General features: G+C 46.4%; 1 protein-coding gene across 3 annotated transcripts in view; it reads left to right on the top strand.

Annotated features, from left to right (window-relative positions):
• LOC6601823 overlaps window positions 1-20,307 on the top strand; it is a 50,372-nt gene that overhangs the window by 25,879 nt on the left and 4,186 nt on the right. The window contains exon 1 of one of the 3 annotated variants that reach the window (XM_002026853.2): window positions 18,480-18,600. The exons of the other annotated variants lie outside the window; for them this stretch is intronic. The gene's annotated coding sequence lies outside the window, so the exon portion shown is untranslated. Of the gene's footprint in view, window positions 1-18,479; window positions 18,601-20,307 lie in introns of those variants that run through there. 3 annotated transcript variants of the gene reach the window in all.

Genomic DNA, 20,307 nt, shown 5'->3' with positions numbered 1-20,307 from the left:
TGGTTTTGGTTTTTGGTTTTGTTTGGGGGTTTCTGCTCTGTTGTATCACTGCTAAAAATAGAAACCTTTTTTTCGACTCTGCGAGTAGTTTTAATGACCAACCAACTGCCTGCCAGTACGTCCGTACGTCCGAGGGGTAGTACGGCGCGACGAGGGTCTCGGGGTCACCCATTTCCCCGGCAACACACACACAAAAGACAGGCAGAGAGAGAGAGAGAGAGAGAGGGAGAGGGAGCGAGCGAGCGAGCCGCAACTGAAAAATGTTTGTGCACCGAAAGCACACAGAGAGAGGGAGCGAGAGAGGGACAGAGATCCAACAAGAACAACAAAAAGAACGAACGACTGATAAAGCCAGAATAACACACGGTAGCATGAGGCAGGAGGTATGGGGCATGAGGCATGGGGCATGGGGCTTGGGGCGGGAGGGGAGGACTGGAGACGGTTCCACAGGTAAAGCCATCTCCCGCATCGAACAAATTTTGCGTGTGTGCTACAGAGTATTGGCATTGAATGCCTCGGACGATGATTTGCTTTTCACATTCATTCAATCAAATTCTAAACGTATCTCCGTCTGCTCTCATTTTGCGGGTAACAGGAGGGTGGCGGGAGATTTATGGTCCAGACCAGAGACTGATGACAGAATCCCTGGACATGGACATGGGATGGATGCTCCCGTCCTCTCCCTCTCTTTAAATTGAGTTTGGCATCGCTTTTGGCATCTGGTTGTGGTTGTGGCTGTGTCCGTGTCCGTGTTTGTTTGGCTTAAATTGCAGTATCTTCCTTGCCTTTCAGCCTGTTCTGCCGTATCTTATCTGAGATTTCGTAGATGAGTTCCTGGAATTCCGCTTTAATTACTGGGGCTTCTTTTGTCTGTTGTCACACAACCAATAAGCCAGAGAGTCTTGCATTCTGCATATCTCTCCTCCCTTCTCCCTGCTCCCCGATGAGACACTCTGTAAACCGAGGCTCATGGGGCTCATGGAAATTTCGGGGAATTGTACTGCCTAGCCGGCTAGGTACCTGCTGGTCGTCCGTCACAGGTTCAGCAACACATTGAGTACACACTTGAAGTGCTCGAAAGAAAGAATTCATCATCAGCTATATGGCGAAATAGTAGAGCAATGAAAAGTTCAGCTTTACTGAACCCAAACGAAAGACAAGCCAGTGCATAAGGTGTCCTACGATGTGTCCCGTTCTCTGTGACCTGGATCGGTGTCTGCCGCTGATCTAAGCTAACAGATCTTATCTCATCTTAAGATTTGTGCTTCCTCTGTTACGTAGATTTTCGTTCAGCTATTGTAACTATCTATCTGGAACTTTCTGAAGTGCCGATCGTATCTTATCTGCTTTGAACTTTCGCTGGATATTCAATCTTACATATGTACATAGTATATCTAAGGTAAACATCTAGTAATCTGTGCTTCCTGTTTTAACACCTTGCCTTCACTGCCCCATCGCACACTTTCGCTTTAGAAAAGAAGATGGAAAGATACAAAGGCCGTAAGTGCACACAGGTGTAGATGCATCCAGCAAAAGTACAGATCTTATCAGATTGGTTTTCTCTCAGATTTCTCCCATCCTCTCCCCCTTTGGGCCATTGTTTTCACTCTTTTCACTCGCTTCTCACTTTCGTTGGGTTGAGTGAATCTTGTGCAGGTACGTGTCTACTCTAGGGTGGGCTAGATTTCTATCTATGTATCTATCTATCTATAACTATCTAAAGTACATATTTGATTAAAAGTTTCTATTTGTTCCCGCTGCATGAATGTACACACTGAAGGGGGAAGCACATAGTATGTACATATGTACATACCTTTGGGGCATTCTTTTACCCCTTATGTGTCTTTGTATCTGTGGAATATATCAGCTTATCTGTGTGCATGTGTGTATGGTAATCGCATAGTGTGTAGATGACTAATCTGTTGATAGCGGCAGCAGCCAGCAAGAAAGCCATGCGCTGAGGCAGCGCTTTTCTTGCCTACGTCGCGCGATCGAAGCAGCGACCTGTGCGGTGGCGGGGTTGTTGCTGTTGCTACGTGCGGTGGGTGGTGGGTGGTGGGGCAATAGCTTGGCAGCGATAACTGCTGCTCTCTCTCTCTCTCTCTCTGTGGTTAGGAGCGGCAGCGGCAGCGGGAGCGGTGCGTCAACTGAACTATGAAATGCTGACGTATGCCAAATGTTAACTGTAAGTTTATTCTGCTGACGCCTCTGCCATTGCTGCAGCGTTTTCCCCCTCTTCTGCTTCCACTCCACTGCTTAACACAACCGCTTCTGATGATGCCTTTTCTACTGCTCCTACTGCTTGTGCTTCCGTTTATTAAAGTGCTTAAAGTGCTATTCATACGGTATGCCACTCGAAGAGCGAAAATATGCGTATTATTTTCGTACATTCTTATGTTTATGCTGAAGCCTGCTCTGCATTTGCTACTTCGCCTATTCATTTTTGTTGTGCTTCCGCTGAAGCTTTTACGAGTACTGTTGCTTCTACTGCTTTGATCTTTAACTTCGTGCTGCTTCAAAACTGCTTTTAAAACTGCTTCTTCCACTGCTCTCTCTCTCTCTCTCTCTCAAGAGTACTTCTTCTGTGATGTTTCTACTGCTTGTTCTACTCCTTCTTCCACTGCTTACTTTTCAGTTTATTCCCCTCTTTCCTTCCCATGTAGCTAGTACTGTTGTTGTTGCTGCTGCTGTTCATCATATTTTACCTCGAAAGCAAGTTAAGCTTTATGATTGCCATAAATTTCACTTGAATGCGAAATCTGATGCATCTATGCTTTGCTCTGCTTTGGCATCGACGTCAGCGTCTGCGTCAGCGTCGGCGTCGGTGTCAGAGCTAGCCGCTAGCATCGGCTTTTTGCCGTTTTCTTTTCGTGTTGTTGCTATTTATCTTGGCGTCGCGTCGCAACAACACATGCAAAAAATACAAAAAGAAAAAAAATAAACCTTCCAGTCAAAAGTTGCTTCATGTCTGCCTGTGTGTGTTTGTGTGTGTGTGTGCATAAATACTTATACAAGCACACACACACACACACACCACAGATACAGTCTCGTGTGGGGCTGCCTGGCTGCTCCGCTGCTATTTACTCGTGTTCGCGTACAATAATTTCACGTTCAACAACTTTTGGCTTTTTTGATGAGCCAGCAGAAGCTGAACTGAAGCCGATGCCGATGCCAAAGCCAAAGCCAGCGGAAAGCAGCAGCCCCAGCCCCAGCTCCAGCCCGCACTTGAAAGGTACTGACTGCGGGAGAAGAGAGTGGTAGAGAGGGAGAGAGAGAGCGGAGTTAAACAGCTACTGGAGCGGCGGAAGAAGGGGAGAGCTGAAAGGTACTGAATGGCCGAAAGAGAATGGAAGAAGGGGTGGACGGGGGGGGGAGGAGTTGAAGGGTAGCAGAGAGGATGGCAGCGCTAAGGGGTATCGGGAATGGTCGAGAGGGGGAAGAAAACGGAGATTTGAATGGTACTCCATGCGGGCGAAGGGTAAGAGAAGAAGGCGGCTCAGCGAGTTGGTCGAAAGAGATGAAGACGATGATTACAAAGGGTATATTGGTCGTGCGGGGGGGGAGGGAAGGAGGGGGCTGTAAGGGTGAGCCAAAAGAGAGGCTTTGGCCGAAGCTTTGCTCTTTCTGTTTCTGTTGCTCTCTTTCCCTGTCTTTGCTGTTGCTTTCCATCTCTTTTCCACACATTGCAACTCGGAGTCGAATTTCGGACCAAAAGCATAGTCCGTCGGCTGTCGGCTGTCGGAGCCGTCGTTCCGTCTCGTCTCGTCTCGTCTCTTAGTTGCTTTGCCTCGCTCTGACCTCTGATTGCCCGTCCGTGGATGCCGCCTCTCGCTTTTCATATGTACGAGATATGTTATATGTACCCTACCCTTTTTTCAAGGTGGGAGGAGAGTCTGCAAAGTTTTCTAGAGCAGTTGAACGGCCTGGCCAATCACCTGCTAAACTTTCATCAACATTTCTATTTTTTGGTTTTGAGCATGGCCCCAAGAGGTTATAGGGTTATGACAGGGAAAGATCCCCAACCAAGAGAGGTTCTGGTTGGATAAGAGATCAGCTTGGAACAACAATCAAAAGAGTTCGCACAACGAAAGGAGTTTCTTCTCAAAATACAAAGAGACTCTTCATAGCCAAAAAGAAACCTTATCCTGCCTCAACCCTGAGTAAACTGCATCTAGACAGATCCTTTCCAATCGTCAACGCAAAAGCGCTTAAAAATTGAACCCCATTTGTGTCCCATTCCAGCAATCAGTTCGTGCCAAAATTTGATTAACGGATGATTTATAATTCTCACAAAATATGACATGTGGAGGGGTATTTTTGTGCATCGTTCGCAGAATTCCGAATCCTTTCACACCCGAGCGAGAGCCCAATGTGTGGGAGTATCCCTTATCCATTAGCACGTTTCCCCAGAGTATATAAACTTCGACACCATTGCCTCCCATAAGCTTTCTCGTGTTTTATTTACTTGCTCTGGTTTCATATTTTTCGGCATTTCGGGTCGGCATTTCTTTAAAGCTTGCCCTTGCCGCCCTTGCCGCCCTTGCCCCCTCCCTTTCCCCAGTTCTGCGGGTAAGCTACCAAGTAATAAGTCTTCCACGGTGCGTGCGTGTGCGGCCAGGGGGAACGGGAACGAGTGGGGGAATCTGTGTGTGTGGGGCACACGAAACCGACAGCGACACCGAAGCACCGACGCACCGACACAAATGGCTAATGAAATCAAATTGTTCGATCATTGCGATAAATTCACTTCCACCTATGCGACTAATTTCTGTCCATTTGCGCGCTTGACGCTTTTAACCTTGATTTGTGGCAGTGTAAACAAAATACATGCCAAAAAGCGAGACGAGAGGCGGAGACGTAGCCAAGGGAGAGCCGATCGGATCGGATCGAGTGGGACAGATACAAAGATACATAAAGCATACGAGGTGGTGGTGGTGGGTACAAAAAGCTTTCAGAGCTGTCCGTACGACTGTCTGTCTGTCTGTCTGTCTGTCTGTCTGTTTAGACTATTTGTCTCTCTATTTATCTTGTGTGTGTTTTTTTGCCGTTTGCCTTTTTATTAAGTTACCTATTTATAATTTGTTTATTATTTAGCAAATGCCTGTGAATAATGTTTAAATATAAAGCACAAGCACAGCATCTGGAAACCTTGTTGAATGAAAATTGAATTGAAAATTAGCAAAAAAAAAGAAAAAACACAAAACAGGCAACGGGCAACGGGCGGCACACACAAAAAATCCATAAATATTTTATAAATGACGTTATTCCGTACAGTTTTCCCTCTTGTTATACTATTATTAGCTATGCTATCTTATCTATGTACGCGGGACGGACTCGAGACTCGACAGTCGACAGTCGACAGTGGAGAGTCGTGTGTATGTCCCACTGTGCTGTACTCTGCCGGTGTGTAGGTTTTGTTTGTATAGCCATATTGGGTGCCTCGGTGCCTGCCTGGGTATGGGCCAACAAACAACGCTAGCAACGCTACCGACATTACCCTTCTACTTTTTATGCTGCGGCTTATATAATCGGGCGAACAACAAAGAGAGCGAATGATGGAGACGATGGAGACGGTGGCGACGGTAGCAAAAAGCGAAACGAAGCCCTGCAACACTTGAAAAATGATTTCGGTTCGGTTTTCATACCCATATAATATATGATATATAATATATAGATTATGTACAATCTCTCTGTGGAATGCCGCCACTACTGCTCTCTGGAGCTATGTGCTCCCCCGTACACACCTGCCACGTAAATTCTTTTTCGAGCATAAAACTGTGCTGTTTTTTGTTGTTGTTCACATGCTTTTCGTTGTTTGTTTGTTTGTTTGTTTCTGTTGGTTTTGTTTCTTTCACTTGATTATTACTTTTTGTTTGTTTCACTTCACTGCATTTATGCCTTTCATTTGTTTCTTGCGTGGCGCCCTTCGAGATTGTTTAACTACGGCCTCTGCTATAGCATACGAGTAGTTTCGGTGTTTGCATCACTAAACGGAACTTAATTGATTGGCGGCAATTGTTACGGTGCGGTGCGGTGCGGTGCTGCTAGTGCTGCTGCTGCGGTGCTGGCAAGGCTCCTCACGCGTTGAAAGCCAAAAAAAACTGAGCCCCCAAGCTTGCGCCGCACACATTTAAAGCTTGCGATCGGGCGAAAGAGCGCGAGCCAGCCAGCAATCGAAGAGAGCTCTTCGAGCGATGACGCGATGATGCGTTACCAAGCAGACAGAGAGAGAGAGAGAGAGAGAGAAAGCGTGTGGGGGAGAGAGCCGCAGCTTTGTGCAGCGAAGATCGGCTCGGTTGGGCAGCGGGCTCTCGGCGCTCGGCGCTCGGCGCTCGGCTCTCGGCTCTGGGTTCTCTTTTGGCCCGCATTCCAAGTGCAGCGCTTTAGTTTTGCTATTTTTAAACCCTTGACTACTTGTAGACTAGGGACTTGGACTTGGACAAGGACCGCCCAACATTTACCGATCGGAGAACGATCGATCTGTTAGGGTATCAAAAGCCTCGTCGTACGACAGCCAGTCTTCCTTTCTTGTTTTAGCTGCACTCTCTTCACTCACCGGTTTTTGCCGGTTAGTTAGCCGGCATCTGTTGCTCTGCTCTCTCTCTCTCTCCCGCTCCGCTATGCTCCGCTCTCTCGAGAAAAGAGCTTAAAAGCTTAGATCGAAATCAGCGGCCGCTAACGCGACGGCGGCAAACAAATTCATTTCCAACAGGTCGTAAATTTGCACAAACACAAAAAGTAGAAGCGAAGAGAGACAGGAAAGGCAGCTGGAATTTCGGATGAGTGCACGCTCGCCCGCTCGCTCGCTCGCTCGCACGCACGCACGCGTCACGTGCATCATCGGTGCTGCAGCAACGATCGATCACTGCTGCACACTTGCACACGCATATTAATTGCGGGGAAACGAGAAAGATGGCAACTGTAAAAGATCGTTGCCTCCATTCCGCATTTCCAGGCCAAGGCGTGTGCGAAATGCAAATCTGAACAATCCCATGACAACACCCTCTCCCACGCCCACGCCCACGCCCACGCCCTCAGCACTTCACCGGATTAATGTAAAATGCAAATGCAACAAACAAAAAAAAACCACATGAAAAAATTCAAAAATTCAAAAATCTTTTTACATTTGTATGCGCAGAGATGTATGGATTTATTCCGTTCGGATCGGGCCACAAGTGCGCTCGCAGGTGACTAATTGCCAAAGAATGAGTAATCTCTGAATCGGATTCGTAGGTACTCGTATTTATTCTTCTGTGTTGCAACAATGTCAAGGGAATGACGAGGGGCACTGGCTGGAATTATTGGACTCACATATTAACAGATCTCTTGATCTCAAATTAAGAGTCAATGAAAAGCTATTTGCGATTTACAATTCCCCGAAATGGCATTGTTTTTCGAACGATTTTGATAAACAGAAATGTGAGCGGGCGATTATTGTATACGATTGATTTTGTGTTCCTGAAAAGATAGCGCAGGTTCTTCTGATTCTCATAAACAGGTACTCGTCGATTCTCGGTTCTGGTTCCATAAATTCCGGCTGTCTCTGTCTGTAATCCGTCGCCAAACGATCTCGAGTAATGGTAACACGATTCTGAATTTATGAATAGTTGCCTTTCGGCGTTATTTGCAATGACTGTAACAGAATTCCGTAACAGACTGAAAGTCCAACTCCATTCGTTTATTTGAATTGTTGAAATTGCTCTCTTACCCCCAAGAAAATCCCCCAAATGTCCATTACTTTGGCAAAACAGAACAAAAAAAAAACGAAGAAGAAAGGAAGAAATGTAATGCAATACTTGTCCCCTATCTTGACGCCCTTTCAGTGCGAGTATTGTCTTACAATGAGAGTATATTTTGCTTAACTTTATTTCTCCTGCCCTGCCGCCTGTCCCTGCTGCCAGTCCTCCTCTCTGGCGGACAGTTTTCATGGTCAGTTAGCCGGGAAGTAGCTGTCCCATAAACAGAACAGCCAGCAGATAACAGCAAAGAGGCAGGCAAAATCCGTATAATGAAATAAAAATATATAGCTAAATAAACTGGACAGCCGGACGGACACGAAAGGACAGGACAGGACGGGGAGGGGAGGGGACGGGGCAGGACGGACAGAACAAAAACAACATTGATTTCACTTTAACGAGCTTGTAATGTCTTTGAGCCGGCTTTGACTCAAAGGCGAAAAGTATATAAAGCGCGTTATGTATACGACATGTGGGTCACAGCCACACCGAGCATCGTATCTGTGTGTGTGTGGCGCTCTCTCTGTCTCTGTGTCTGTGTGTGTCTGTGTGAATGAAAACTTTGCTGTGCTGGCGCTGTCACATCCTAATAGGATAATAACGAGCACAGGCACTGGCGAAAGTTGTTGCGCCTTTTGCTGGCAAAAGTCGCCCAAAAAATAAAATATGTAGCAACACAATAAACGATGATAAGGGGCCAAAGAACGTGTCGGCTTCAGTTTCAGTCTCAGTTTTGGTCGTGGCAACGTCATTATGGCCAAGGCTCCAAAAACTTAGCTCCATGTTAGCCCCCCAGAAGAGGGTTGGGTGGGGCAGGGTAGGGTGGATGGCTAAATCGGAAGCCGCAGGAAGAACTGATAAGAAAACGACTTGCGGCAATGTGCGGCATATAATGCGATGCAGCAGCCCCTCTTACACCGAAAGAATCATCCCGCCAGGCCATGACTTTTAGTGTCCTGAGGGCGTTTAAGTAGGGGCGTGGCTGCTGCTTCTGTTGCTGTTGCTGCCAAATGATAATTTATGGGCGGAACTCTATGAAACTTTGAGGCGTCATGAAATCTGTTAGCAAAAGTCACAGTTTTTTTTTTCCCAGCTTCTGTTTGTGGTAGGCGGAGCCTCATGGAGGATATTGTTAAGGATAAATGTTACAGTCATGGGTTTAAGTGGGACGGGACGCCCGGTCCCCCCTCCCCGGATGTATTCTGACAGCGTTAAGGTGAAGCGGAATTAAAAGAGGGAAATCAACAGTTCCACTCGACTTAATGCTGGAAAGTGAGTGGTGGAGGGGGGAGGTGAAAGGATGGGCGGGGGAGGGGGATAAAGGAAGTTTATGGCTGGAATGAAACTTGAGTGAGTTATAAAGCCAAAAGGGGAAAAGTTGAAGAGGTGCTTTGTGGCGTAAAACAAAGCCGAAAGCCGGCAAGAAAAAAGCCAAGAAAAGTGGATCAGGAATACAAAAAGAAAAGGAAAAAAACGAGGTTGGGGTTGGGGGGTGGGGGGGGGGGGAAGAAAACATAAGAGAATTGAAGGAAATTCAAGGAAAATAAGCTCTCTCTCTCGCTCCCTCTCCCCCACTATTGAGGGCAAAGTTTCTTGATCGCCATCTATATAAGGGATACACATAGGGTATGTATGGTATATTATGTACAAAGGGGAGCATAAGGAGCTTGTAGTTTCGATACTAGTTACGAATTAGTCTCTAATTGGCATAAGGGGAGGTGGATGTGACCCCTCCCTCGGTTGGATGTCACTTCAAACGAGTCCTCACTGCAGCTAATAGATTTCCTCAGCAAAATATAAATTGTAACCCAAGAAGGAGCTTATTATGAAATCCATTAAGAGTTAATTTCCCTTCACCTGCCCCCCGCCCCCACCAAACAAGAGAGATACTGCCGCGCAAGGTCACACAAATTTCAAGAGCACTCCTTACTCTTCAGACCCTCGCCACCCCCGCCCTACCGCCCTACCGCTCTATATCTCTTTTTGCTCCTCTTCTTGGCATCCAAGCAAGACCCTCTCCATGATGGAGATGACACTCGACGGCAGTGGTGCCTGCTACCTGCTGACTGGAAAGTAGGCAAGCGAAAGCGAGGGGCAGAGCGAGAGAAAGCGCGACGAGCAAATTTCAACATCATTTTGTGTGTGCATTTGAGCGATTACCCAAGTGATTACGGGTAGATGCACAAGGTAAGCACCTGACACCACCTGCTCGACAAACAATTCATAATTTTCCAGAGAACTGTTGGCCAAGAGACAGGATAGATCTTTTGTACCTTTTTTGCACATTACGCTTTCCACTTGCCACGCCACGCCACAGTCCCCGTCCCCGGACCCCTCCCTGTCCAGCGGTGTTTCATTCTGGGGTCATTATTTAAGGCCAACGAGTTATTTGTATACCCTCAAAGGGGATACTCTGACTTCGAGGGGCTCTTGGCAGTCCACAGATGGAAGGTGTGCCGAACAGCTGATTTCTATGGAAACAAGTCGTTCTTTTCTGGATTCGGATTATATATGCTATAGATCCCCGGGCAGGAACGGGAAACCCAATCGATTCGGTGGTATTCGGGATTCGCTTCGTTCGGTTCATTGGAATCAGGGATTGGGATTCGGCTCCGAACGAAGCTGGTCTCGTCATCAGAGCCGAAGGCGCCTAGGCAGGGCTCTAATATACATATATGTAAGTGTATATATCCTTAATTTCATACAAATAATCGGTCTTTGGGTTAAGAAGTAGAAATACCAAAGGTTTCATTTAAGGTAAATTCTAGTTTTTTATAAGAATGGAATCCTATGCTATATAGGTTTGAGTTTGAGATATAACCATCCTTATAGCAGGAGATATCCTATGGACTCCATAGAAATGATGTAACTGCTAGGGTATCAAAGGCTTCGAACACCCGAAATCCGAAGCATTTTTGTGCTTTCTTGCGGTTTAGCAAACGCTCTCTCTCTCTCTCTCCCTCTCTCTGTCTGTCTTTCCCCTTTTCTCATCGCAATCTCCGCTGTCTCTCGCCATTTGGCTTTTGCCTCTTCATCAGAGCTGGCAAAACGTCGCTCATTTATTTTGATTACCTTTTTCGCAGAAAACCAAAACCAATGCCAACAACAGATTTTCTCATCTCTTTTGGACTTCTATTTCGTTCTTACTTTCTGCTTTACTGTTTTTATTGCAACATTTTTCAGTTGGTTCTCTCTCGCGCGCACACACACACACACACACACTCCTCTGTCCTTCCTGTTTGCCCCCCCCCCGCCCCCCTGCCATGCCCTGCTTGAGAGCTTATCTAAGACCCGTTACAGCAGAGCAAAACTAACAGAGAGATGAGGAGAGAGGGGGAGGGAGAGGGAGAGGGCTAGGGGTGGCATCTAGTATTTATTCTGGCTTTTCCCTTTCTGGTTACGGGACTTTGAATCATGGGAGAACATCAAGCGTTGATGAGCTTAATTCCCAGGCGACACTTTTGTCCGAACAAATTTAGTGGAGCAAATTTTACACACTCACAGAACCCCCCCCCCCCCCCCCCCCCATCGCTCCGCAGTCGCAGTCGCAGTCCCAGTCCCACCCTTAGCCCCCTCTCCGCCGCACAATCACAATGGCTAAAATGCAATAATAAAGTTAGCAAAAAGATCTACATCTTTCTCTCGTTCTATCGTTCTCTCGGTCTCTTTTCCCTGTTCTCTGCTCTGTGGGAAGCATCTTTCCTGCGCTTGTCTAACCGTTTCCGGAGCAGCTTCCGTTTCGCCTTGACTTTCATTTTGACGACAACGACAGGAGACAGGAAACAAGGAGACAAGGAGACAAGGCGACAGGGCGACAGGAGATGGTACCACCGACCCCCGAAGGCCCGTTACCACCAAATTCCATTATGGGAATCCTTGCTCATTGTTTTCTCAGTCCCAGTCCCAGTCCCATTCGCATTCCCCCACTCCCAAGGAGGTTGCGGCGGGGCAAAGGTCGCCTTCCTTCCGCTGCATTCTCCTGGGCTCCTCCGCGTCCTGGGTTCCGGGTTCCGGGTGCCGGGTTCCGGGTCCCTCCTTCGTTACGTTGTACACAAAATTAATATTACAATTTTTGCTTTCAACCCGCCTGTCATATAAGAGCGAAATAATTTCAGAAAGCATATTTCAAAATGAAATTTTCTTGCGGCCAGCCCCTGGTATGCGGTGCTGCCGGTGGGCGTGGGCGTGCGGGTAGGGGTGGGGGTGTGGTGGGCTTGAAGGGGCATTTAGGCTAAAACAAATGTTTGTGCGGTCTGGTCCTGGTTTCGCTGGTCTCCTCTCCTCTCCTCTCCTCCTTCTGGTTCCTGGGCAAGTGGCCTGTTTTATAATGAAATAAATTTCATTTGCTCATTGACTCGATGAGACGATGTCGACAAACCAGAAGAAGGTGGAGCCCTGGATGGAGCAGGAACACTAGCAGGGACAAGGAGCTGAAAGTCTGGCCGACATGTGTGGCCAGGCATGAAGAGGCGGCCCCGGAATTTGCATGCTCGAAACTGGAGCAGCCAGCAGCCAGCAGTGGCAGCCGTAGAGCTGCTGAAGTCCCGGACCCGGACCCGGACCCGGCTTCATGTGGCTGGCAAAATCAACGGAACGGCCCCGACATTAAGTGTTCCGGCGTGGTCGGTGCGCCTCACCCCGGGTCTCTGGCTCTCCGGCTCTCCGGCTCTCCGTGTGTGTGCTTTCATATACGTATATATTACGTATACGTAATACGTATAAGGTATTAAGACTTGTGCGAAATGAAATATGACATGGTTGACAAAGGAGCGGATGGGAGATGGCATCTATATTACATATTACACTCACAGACACACACACACACACACACACACACAGATGGGGGGCATACAGCATGCTACATGCAGCAGCAGCGGCTGCCAGGAGCATCAGCAGCAGATTTTGTGCCAGGCAGGCAGGCGGGGTGGCGGGGAGGCGGGGTGGCAGGGCAACCCTTTGGCAAATATTGAATGGCACCTAGCCATAACACTGGCCTCCAGGGGTAGATTAGGCCCCCCCGGCAAGTTGAAGTTGAATGCGAATAAAAACACTTGATGACCGGGCGGTCCCCGTCCCCTCAGGCCCCCCTCCAGGCCCCCCAGGGCATTGTTTTCTATCTTCACTCCTGCCTGGGGCGGCAGGGCCTTTGTCTGGCCTGAAATATGGCCATGATTCCTGAGCGGATTTCTGGTTTGCTTTTTATTAATTTATCCCAAGTTTTGGATTTTCTTCCATCGTTTCTCCGTGGATTTGCATTCTGAAACAATCACTTCACCAAAACATATTTAAAGATTATTTTTCCTAATTTTATTTTACTTAAATTATATAAAAATATTTATTAAAGAAATTGATATTAAGTTTTATATAATCATTATTTTTAAAAGTTTATTTATTTACTTATTTTATTTCTATGAAACTCCTGGATTTTGTATTTGATTATAAAATAATAATTATAATAGTCAACAGTTAGGAAAAAAAATGAAAAAAAAGGTCGAAGAATTTGGAGGGGGATATTATTTGATTCAATTATCTGTTCAGGTTTCTTAAGATTTTAAAAAAGACATTGATTTGTAGAAAAACCAAACTAAATAATATAAAAAAAATATTCTTTGGCCGAGAAAAAAAAATTATTTTTCATTAATACCCAAAATAAATACTTGGAGAAACAACTAAATGATTGAAATTATATTGAGGAGCATTTTGAGGAATACCCCTATGAAAATCGGATGTGGAGATTGCCTGGAAAGACAGTGAAAACTGCAACGCCAAGCCCTTCCCAATATCTCAGAAGTCTTCCACTACCCTTCATTGGGGGATGCGGACCCTCACAGGATATCTCCACGTTGAGTGCAGTCGTCAGGCGGGGCATGAATAAATGTACATGCATCATACGATATAATACATAAGCCAAATTCTATGTGGGCTGCTATCATCCCCGGCTATCTGGGGCTCCTGTCTCCTGTCTTCCGTCTCCCGTCGCCTGTCTCCTATCTCCTATCTCCTACATCCTATCTCCTGCCTGCTGACTCAGGGCTCCTGACGGTGTGTCCTGGATTGTGCATTAAATGCCACTCAGGCACTCGGCTTTAGTTTCACTCATTTTCCGGGACGTGGACGTGGACAGGGACGTGGACGGGGACGGGGAATGCAGCGGCTGGAATGCAGCGCGCGAGTGGAGCGTGTGGAGCGTTGCATACTTTACAGCTATGTGCGCGTCGCTGGCCGTGTGGCATGCCACACAGTTCGTGTGGCGGGGCGTGTCATGGCAAATGCAACGAACCGTTGCAGATGATGATGGTGATGCCACAGTGTTGCGTCATGTAAAAGATAAACAAGTCGACATTTTGACAAGCTAAAAAAAACAACAACAACCCGCCACCCGCCACCCGCCACCCGCAACAAAAACATAAACATAAAAAATGAGAGAGAAAAGATGGCAGCCAGACAATGGCTGACGACGGACGGGAGGTGCGGCAGGGGCGGCGGGCACTCCCCTTCCGCCCCCCCCATCAAATAATCGAAATCAACTTTCAACTCCCAACTTTGGGTCCTGCAATTTATATGCAAATTTCATTAAGGAAAGCTGCAAGAAGTCTGCCGGGGACTCACTTTGGCGGTGGCATTTCCTCTGCGGAATCCGCCGCGGGCTTAGACGCCGTCATCGCCAAAAAGTCCCTGCCCCCCCCCTCCCCCCGCCCTACGCAGAAAGTAATTGAAACAAGAAATATGCATTTGACCAGAACTCCAGAAGGACCCCAGTCCCCATTTTCTCTCTCCCAACTAATGTAATTTAAAATGGACGAGTGGCAAATTACTTACTTGGACATTCCACACCACCCGAAAGCACCAAACCACCAAGCCCCACACCCCCGCAGCCCCGCAGCCCCGCAGCCCTCAAAACCCTCGAAAGCGTGAAAAAAAAAACACCACGCAAATTACCCCGAAGTAAATCCCCTAAAAAATGGCTCAAAATAAATTGCAAGAGCGTTGCGTAAATTTGGTTTTTCTTTTCGCTTTCCTTGGGATTTGGATTGGGATTGGGATTGGCTGGGATTAATTTGTAATTCAAATTTATTTCCAGCGAATGGTTAATTGGGTGGTCAGCAGCGGCAGCGACGATGATCTGGTCACACCCGACGATCAGGGAGGATTAGGCTGCAGGGCTGCACTGGGACTGCGACTAGGAATGTTAGGTACAGTCTCGGCGAGAAAAGAAGATTGGCTTGCAGGGCGGGGCATTCGGGAAGTGAAAGACCTTTCAGATCGATGGGCAATGTGTTAAATACCGAAACTTTATGCCGAATGAATGCCAGACCAAGGCTGGAATATCTAAAATGTTTACCTAAAATTAGCTTTGTTTTGCCTCCTTCTGTTCGTTTCGCAATTAAGAGCTGTCCGTTGATGGATGCCGGCTCTGGGAAACTGAAAGTAAAACATTATACTCGTACCATTTCTCTGTTGATGTTACTCTTGGCAGTTTCCCCTAATTTATTTGCCTCCGCTCTCGTTTGAGCTGCAGCAAAAATTTGATTCAGAAATCATCTGGCTGGCAATCGTTGCAGCAAGTTGCACAACTTTGGCATCAAGTGTGGCCTGAAAAGTCCTCACTATAAACGGGAATTACAAGCCATACTTCATATTCCAGGCCCCCCTCTGTCTCTGTCTCTGTCTCTCTGTCTCTCTGTCTATCAGCTCCCTCTTTCATTCGGTTTTGATGCCGCAGCCGCAGCCGGAGCCGCAGCAGCCTCTTCTCTCTGCCATCATAGCCAACTTTTGTGAGTTTTTCTCGTGTTTAATGTTTTATGGCGCACTCGAAAAACGAGAACCAAAAAATATGTAAAAATATGGCATTTATGCGGAGAACACTTCAATTTTTGTTTAAACGCCAATGAAACTGTCATCAAAAAGTTGTTAAGTAATGAAACATTGAAAATAAATGTGTGCCCACACCCGCCCCTGCCGCCCCTGCCGCCCCTGCCGCCCGGCAAGACAAACTTTTGCCTCTGGCAATTGTTCAAGAATTAATAGCCGAAATGCACCATTCCAAAGGGGATTGGGGACTGGGGGATGGGGGATGGGGGATGGGCAGAGGGAATGCTCTTACAATTTAAGCTGCCCCACCACATTGTTGCACATTTACTTTTTGCAGCATCAAGTCGAGCGCACAAGTTTCTCGATATATGTATATTTGTGTGCCCTTCCCGCGTGGCCACTCCACGCTGCTCTCCGGCACTTTACCCCTGAATGTATGCTCTTCACCAGTCTCCGGCCTCGAGCCTCCGGACAGCAGTTTCTTGTGTAAATCTATGTAGAAAATCCTCCAAATATGCATTTCTGTGGCAAAGCCTGATTGATTGATTCGAGGAATTCGCTGGTTTGATCGGAAAGGGTATCTGCAGATCCCTCTCTCTCTCTCTCTCGCTCTCCGGTGCTCTGTAGTTTGTTTCTTTTTCGGTTTTTTTCTTACACTTTTCAGCCATATTTTCATATTCTTGGGGTATGTATTTTTTTTGCAAGTTTTTTTCCTCCGGCTTCTCTTTCGTTATTGTTGTGGAAAAAGTTTTGCCCCACTCATAATTCCCGATTGCTCTTTTGTTCAATTGTAAATCTGGTTGAAGGAGGAGGGCCATCGGATGGTACCATGGGATTGTAGGGTTTGCAATGGGCTGGGGATGCGATGCGATGCGGTTGCCAGTCCGGCGGAAGCCTCCCAGTCCGCAGTTGTTTTACGGAACATTTACTCTGCGATTGGATTCCTCTTCACTGGGTGGGGTGGTTCAAAGGGGCGGGGGGAGGGGCACCCTCTTCTCGGAGGCTCGGACTTGAACTCTGTCTCTATCTCCATCTCCATCTCCATCTCTCCCTCTCCCTCTCGCTCTCTCGTGTACTTTTGTAGTCAAACGTCTGTTTTACGCTAATTGGAAAAGTTGCAAGTTTTTTCCCCCTCCTCACCCCCTCACCCCCTGCCGCCACTGTCTGTTTTTAGAGAGGCACGCGTTGTGGGGGCAGAGTGGCAATGCCAGTGGCAAGAACAGGCCCGTGCGGTGTGTGGCTTTTATTGGAGGCAAATTGCTTAGAGCGATGCTTATTAGCAGCTGACACGGGCCTCATCATCAAAGTTCGGTCCAAAAAAAGCAATAATGAGAGACAAACGACGAGAATTTCATACTTTTAAATTGGCCATTAGCCCGGATAAATGCTGGCGTGGCGTGCCGTGGCGTTCCAGCATCGCTGATAGGCGGTGGAGGCAATCTCTGCCGGCTCTCGACCCCCAAAAGAGTCCCAAAAGATGCCGAAAAGAGGCTGAGGAGTGGGACATAAGCCCTTGCATCCTGCTCTTGAGCTCTTTAGCTCCCCAGTCCCCCAGTCCCCACAGCCCCCACAGCCCCGCCCCCCAACCCCACAGCTCTTTGCTTGTAATTATAATAAACAGAAATGACTTTATATTTTGAAGGATGTTCTTGCATCCGTTGTTTGTTCGCCGCTCACCCGCCGCGCGGTGCCATTCAGCGTCAAGAGTTTTTAGTGGCTCGTTTGCCAGTGTGCCGTATGTGTGTGTGCTGTGGTGTGTGTGTGTTTGTGTGTGTGCTGTGTGTGTGTGGGAGGCTTATGCGTGGAATAGTTCTTGCGATAAAGGAGATATGCCAGTGGCCAAGGCAGCAACTCGAAGGAGGGTATTTTTACATGAATCTGAGGCCATAATGTACTTAGCCACAAGATATTATAAAATATATATGTTTATGCAACAATCAGCTGATTTTTACAAGTATTTTGGAATGAATTAACTCTCTTTAAGTCCCTGTACTTTCAATAAAGTCTCATTAAAGTTATAGGAAAACTCTAGTGGCGAAGGTCACACTAAATTTACGTATGTAAGTAGTACCAAATGGGCATTTCCTTTCAGGTTTTACGTTTCTTTCGCACAATGAAATACTCAGTGTTCATTTTTCAAGCATCTGACGCAGGTTACTGGCGTTACGTTACATAAATTCCGGGGTAAAAAGTGAACTCTTTGGCTTTTTTTATTATGTTTTCAGATCAAAGTTCATGAAATGATGTATCAATCGGTTAAGCTTTCAATAAATTTGGGAAATAATTTAGGTATTAAAGCACATATTTGTTTTATCTGTATAGAATTCTGTTTGTAATGACCTCTAATATGATTTTGCAGGGTAGACATTTTGAAAGTCAAAACTGGACTGAAACTAAGCCCAAGGATACTACTCTTTCTGCTCTTTTTACTATCTTTCCCAACTAAATTCCCATCGAACAATCGTAAAACTATCCTGAAAACAGCGGAGAGAAAATTTCCCTTGAACGCGTAGCGAACATCGCGTACTTTGGCACCGCATGAACCCGGTCGTGGGTGCTAGTGTGCGTGTGTTGTGGCTGATAACTCTGCCTTCCAGGCTCAACAGCCACTGCGCAAGCCCAGAGAGAGAGAGAGAGAGAGAGCGCTGACGCTCTCTCGGCAGCATTGGGATATTTTGTGCTTACAAATAACACAAACAAGAAATATCCCACGACGGGATAGCGACGGGCACGACTGTGCTGCCGCTGCCTGCGTTCTAACTGGCAAAAGGTCTAGGCGGCGATATCAACTAAGTTTAGTCTCTCGACTTAAATGGCCGCGTGCGGCAGACAAAAGCGCATGAAAAATTCATAAGATTTTGTGGCGGTCCGTTCCATCATCATTCGTCGTCGTCAAACTAGTCGTCCTCGTCCTCGTCCTCGTCCATTTCGTCAGAGAGTTGTGACAACAACAACAACAACAACAATTGAAAGGAAAGGAAAACCACAACGGCATAAAGAGCGACGACTACTCCTCCTGTGGCCCTAAACGTCTGTCATTAGGTGTAACGAGGTGTGTGCGTGTGTGCATGTTTTTTGAGTGTGTATGTTTTTTTTTGAGTGTGTTACTGTATGCACATTTGAGCATTGGTAGTGTCACAGCAGCGACAAAAAAGCACCAACAATACACGACACACAATATCGAATGCCCAATTGAAAGTGGTTGACAACCGACCAACCGACCAACCGACCAAAAAAAGAAAAACACAACTACAAATACAAATACAAATACTAACATTAAGTGTCCCCTGGCCAAAAGTGAGTGGCAGTAGTTGGCCAAAAAGTGCAGGCACCGAGCGAAATAACAAAAAAACAAAAAACACATCAAGAGCCATAAAGCAAAAGTTGATTATTTTTCCATTGATTTCAAGGGAAAACCGTCAAAGGTGGCCCTCGAAGAGCAGTTTCTACTACCGTTCGATGGGTGCTGTGCTGCCGGGGGGAGGGCTGGGCTGGACTGGGCTGGACTGGGCTGGGCTGGGCGCTGGGGACATGCGAAGGGCGACAGCGACATCAAACGTTTAAATACAAATTAGTTTGGCATGTGTTTCCAGCAAATTTCATTTCACTCTCACTCTCACTCGCCCTTGCTCCCTCTCTTTCGCAAGCTGTCTCTTTCTTCCCTGTGTCCCTCTCAGGCGCTGTCTCCCTCTGGCTTTCAACAACTTTCGACGGCATGTGGCATACTTTTGGGGATTCGCTCAAATTAATTTCTGAAGTTTTTTGTATTTTTTTTGTGTCGGTTGTCGATTTTCGGTTGTTGCGTTTTTTTTTTTTTTGGTTTTTGGCCACGAGTTCATTTTCCACTCTCTGATTTTGGCCCCAAGCCCAATCTCTCCCCTCTGTGCCCTCCTCCCCCACCTTGTTTTTTGGTTAATTAAGTCGAAATTTGTTGTTCCGATTGCATTTTGGAGCTGATCAATATCAAAAGTTAATGTTTATTAGAAGTCGAAACGGAACGAAACGAAGGGTCTGGGGGGGGGGGGGATTTATTTATTATTTATTTTTTACTCTTTGCGTTTGATAGAGACAAAAAAATCCCCAAATATTCATGCCATTTTATTTGCCCCGAGAGTGGAAATATTCCAATGAAAATTGACATTTATATGAAAATAAATATATCTCTCTAATGAATACAAAAGTGTTGGGTCGTCGTGGTTCGTATATTTTTTATTCGTGTTTAAAATAAATATATATCCCATAAATTTCGATTAAATATGGGCCACATACAAAAGACTTTTCCATACATTTATGTACAATTTAAATCAAAGTGAATTCACTTTCGTTATTTTTTCTATTTAAAAGCCGAATGTTTCAATTGAATATGGGTGTGTTTTTTGTCGTTTTACTATGCCATTTTTCTGGCAGTGTAGCTCCAATAGCTAGCAGAAATGTTGTATATTTTAAATTCAATTAACTTTTTTTCTCCTGGCAAGCATTTAAATTTCCATTTCCCGAACCAATTACAGCGCATTTTCCCAAATATATTTCTATTTAAATAAATTATGGCCAGAATATGGCACTCTCAGATCAATTTCCCTTTTGGCAGCGCGATGAAATTTTAATGAAATTAGACGGCAAACCGATTTCCGCAAAACAACTTTTCAATTTTCAACAGGGGGGGCGCAAAAGGGCGTTCGAATGGGGGAGTGTTGGAGTGGGGGAGTGGGAGTCCTAGTTTATGGCCTTTTAATCATTTAACAACGCTCTTGCCCTTTGC

Source organism: Drosophila persimilis, unplaced genomic scaffold (assembly GCF_003286085.1).
Source record: "Drosophila persimilis strain 14011-0111.01,24,50 unplaced genomic scaffold, DperRS2 tig00000856-arrow-arrow-pilon, whole genome shotgun sequence".
In the NCBI taxonomy this organism is placed as follows: domain Eukaryota; kingdom Metazoa; phylum Arthropoda; class Insecta; order Diptera; family Drosophilidae; genus Drosophila; species Drosophila persimilis.
Note: the sequence above shows the minus strand (reverse complement) of the source record. Positions and strands in the feature narration are given on the sequence as shown.